This window comes from Triticum dicoccoides, chromosome 2A, assembly GCF_002162155.2.
Source record: "Triticum dicoccoides isolate Atlit2015 ecotype Zavitan chromosome 2A, WEW_v2.0, whole genome shotgun sequence".
NCBI classification, from domain to species: Eukaryota; Viridiplantae; Streptophyta; class Magnoliopsida; order Poales; family Poaceae; genus Triticum; species Triticum dicoccoides.
The window spans coordinates 769,675,286-769,678,956 of record NC_041382.1 but is presented as its reverse complement, the minus strand read 5'-3'; the positions used below and the strand labels follow the sequence as shown (position 1 = coordinate 769,678,956).

The window sequence follows — 3,671 nt, the reverse complement described above, 5'->3', positions numbered from 1 at the left end:
CAAATGATAGTCATGCATGCTTGCATAGTTACCATAGATGGATGAATGTATGATGCATAATTTTTTTTATCAGTTATCACTTAGACGTTAATAGGTTGTGAACATTTTGCATATACCAAACTCAAAGCCTAGTTGAATATTGTAAATGGTATTATTGACTCAACCAGTATCATAACACCAATAACTATATTAGCATACATATGTATTCACCCGCAAAAAAAAGCATACATATATATTCGCTGAGCAAGTACCAAAAGAATTTAGTCCACATATGTATGTTTATGCACGAAAATCTGGGAAAGTTGTTGTCATAACAGGCATAACAATAGGAGTTCTGTACCAACATGGGTGTGTGCTGACATTCAGAATGCGTGGCAAAATGAATAGCTACAACACTTAGGCCACAAAATTCACTCAAACTGAATAAAGCTACTTTTGAGAACACTAAAGTTCTTTTGAGCTCCTCAATTGATCTTTCCAATAGCTTGACTTCTTCATCCTTCAACTTTCATCTGCTATTTGTAAGACTACAAAAGAAGGGTTCTAAAAGAAGAAAAACGGAAGCATTATTAAGAGAAGAAAACCTGAATCAAATAGCATGAACACCTGGCTGGCGTCCGTTGCAATTACTTCCCTTTGTTTTGCCACTGGCAAAGCATCTCCAACTTTTCTCTCAGAGAGGCACCTGGGAGTCACATTATTGCTTCTCTTATGAGAGCTTGGAGAAGTTATTCTGCAAATTTTGAAGCAAACCGTTCCTTTCATCGTTAAGTAAATTTCTCAGCTCAATCAACACTTCCTCCAATATTGGAGTGGCATTTCTATTATGGGCTAACTCCTATTTCACAGAGTAATCAATCCGTTCGATATGGCTGAGCTGAGGTCGCAAATCAGTGTTCACTATAGAAACTGCATTTGGTTTGCAAACTGCACTTGCTGGCTGCTCCTCCAACACCAAAATCTTTTCTTTACTCTTCATAATTTAAGAATGTGCATGATTAATCAATTTAAACTCACTGGATTGGATGGATGGAGTGTCTAGATAGTAGGATTAAACAATTGGTCCTTTACTGATTGATTAATTAGTGAACTAAACATTTTTATGAATCTTTGCTTTAATGGATGTGCATGATTAATCAGTTAACACTACAGTGGGGGAGGACATCCTGGTGGAGCGGCGCAACCTACTTGACCAGCAAGCCCCACGCCTTCAAATTATTTTAGGAGATCTAACAACATTAAATAAGAAGCATCATCTCATTAAAGCCCTCTTTATTTATTTTATCGGAGACTCGGAAGAACTTAGTCTCTTCAAAATAAGAAGCATCATCCATGGTCGATTTCCGGACCAAAATAACTACATGCATAAACGGACTCTCATGCCAAGTTGCAAACAGATCAGGGAAAACACCCACAAACTTGAATAAAACGATGTGATTTTTCAGCAAAAATAATGTTATCTGATCGAAATGAAACAATTGTTGTTTAGATATATCAGTTTCGATCGAATCTACTATGGCATTGACAGAAGGAGTAGACATCCAGCCATAAACATATCACTGGCCATAGGTTTTATTTTTATTTTTTAGCATGCACTGGCTATAGGTAGATAACATAAGAGCTAGGATCCAACAGTTAGGCAGAACAAGTAAGACACCAAGTCGCGTAATCAAAATCTGCGCATTTGCACACATGTAAATAGTTTGAACGTACCGAAACACAAAGAAAGTAAATAGTAGATTATATTGTCCTAAGGTAATCTTGCTTGATAACATTATCTAGAGAATATCAAAAGGAGAAACATAACTAACCTTGACCTGTTTGTAGCGATCCAGATTTTACACACTCTGGTCGTTTCATCTGAAATCACATGAAAAAGTGTTGCTTTTCTTTGGCCGCTGAAAGGGAAAGTACCAATCTCCACTTCGATGCTCCCTCTGTAATATTAAGAAAAGCAGTCAACGGAGCATCGCCCTTCCACCATGCCTGTTCTGATAGACACACAAAAGAATACAGGAAGCATCTTCCATCAGTTTTTATAACTCGCTAGAAATACATGCAAACATCATCCAACAAATGAAGGGCTTGTGCAATTTGTTTGCAAGCAAATAGAACGAATTATTGCAAACCTGAACATAATTCTATTGTCTACGCATCTTTTCTCTCAGCTCTACAAAGAAATTCGTCTAACAATTTCTAAAAAGAATTTGAATGAAGCTACTGTACGTTTGTAGACAGCCACACAAGAAATTGAAGATCACAGGAGCAACAAAGCATCAGGGATCCTCCTGCGGTCCACACGGTCCTCAACGACAGAGTTGTCTGGTCAGTGGGCTGCCGACAGAGCATCAACCAGAGCATGAATAATCAACGGAGTTTGTAATTGTAGCATAGATAAACCGATCTTGTGATTTGGTAGAAGCAGCAAATTATAGTGTCGGCTGAATGAACAGCTTGTGCCATTTATAGATAAACTGAAACCCTCACGTAGTCAGCCAGTACTATAATATGGTAGTAGCAGCAGGCAGCTCACCATATGGAACCCAGCCGCGAAGGTACCACCGGTCGCCGCTGTACCGGGGCTCGTCCTGGAACTCCTTCGGTGCACTTCTGGAGGAACCTCGCCAGCTTCTCCGGCAGCGTCACCGGTGGCAGCTCCCCCTCTAGTCACCGGATACCTTTGTAAAACGGACTCGGTTCGATCAGAGAGGAGGAAGCTAGGGACGTGGTGCGGTGCGGGTAGCAGCGAATTAGCGCCGCCTCTTCCATCTTCAGCCGCCAGCTCGCTGACCAACCTCTCCATCCCCGGCCTCGATCTTGCCGGCACCCGCCCACTCCATCCCCGTCCGTGATGCCGCCGGCGCCACCCTCCAATCCCCTTACTCGAGCCTGCTCGTCTCGAGTGCAGCACGCCACGCCATGCCTTCCGCGAGGTCGCGGACGCGCAGATCGGCCCTCTCGAGCTCCTGGAGCCGGACGCCAGCGCCGCACCTTCCCATCCTCTGCCTCCCACGAGGTCACGACCAGTAGGTGGAGGGGAGCGGTGAACGGCGAAGAAAGCCGCGGGTAAGGAGGAGATGGGATTAGGAGGCAGGAGAAGGCCGGCGGCGCGTGGTGAGGGGCGGAGCGCCGCCAGGAGGGGGAGTCTGGATAAGATGAAACAGAGGAATCGCGGGTTGAATACATATAGATGTAGGTTTTTTTAAACGAAACGTTTTTCAATATTCACTAAAATAGGGACGGCGGGTTTGATTCCTAAAAACCACGAGCACCTTTGTGTAAAAACGCCGTGACGGTGAACCCGACAGACTCAATCGGTGTTTTATTATTACTAGTATAACGCCCGTGCGTTGCCACGGGCTCTTCAAAATTTATAATCAGTATCTTTCGTTTATCATCCCCTCATATTGGGTGATTATGGGGTGCTCTAATTAGAAACACAACAATCAAATATTAGGAAATTTCACCGAACGAACAACAACGAATAATACGATATCTATCAAACGAATAAAATGAGGTCATATTTTTGGTCCGTCATGCACTTCTGTTGAAAAGTGCCTATCCCTTTTAGAATCAACCCACTGTTTGCTCGCACGCAAAAAAAATACATCTCTAAAGTGGGGAACCGATCGGTGCCAAAAAGAACTCAAACTCTTATCCAATCTCGACTT

At 42.9% G+C, this 3,671-nt stretch overlaps 1 long non-coding RNA gene across 1 annotated transcript; it reads right to left on the bottom strand.

The window, feature by feature from the left end:
* Nucleotides 1–213: 213 nt before the first annotated feature.
* Nucleotides 214–3,140, bottom strand: LOC119357161. Its single transcript, XR_005172126.1, has 3 exons — nucleotides 2,534–3,140; nucleotides 1,812–1,991; nucleotides 214–733 (listed from the first exon to the last, which is right to left on the bottom strand). It is a non-coding gene; the product is annotated as an uncharacterized LOC119357161 (long non-coding RNA).
* Between the last annotated feature and the right edge of the window lie 531 nt (nucleotides 3,141–3,671).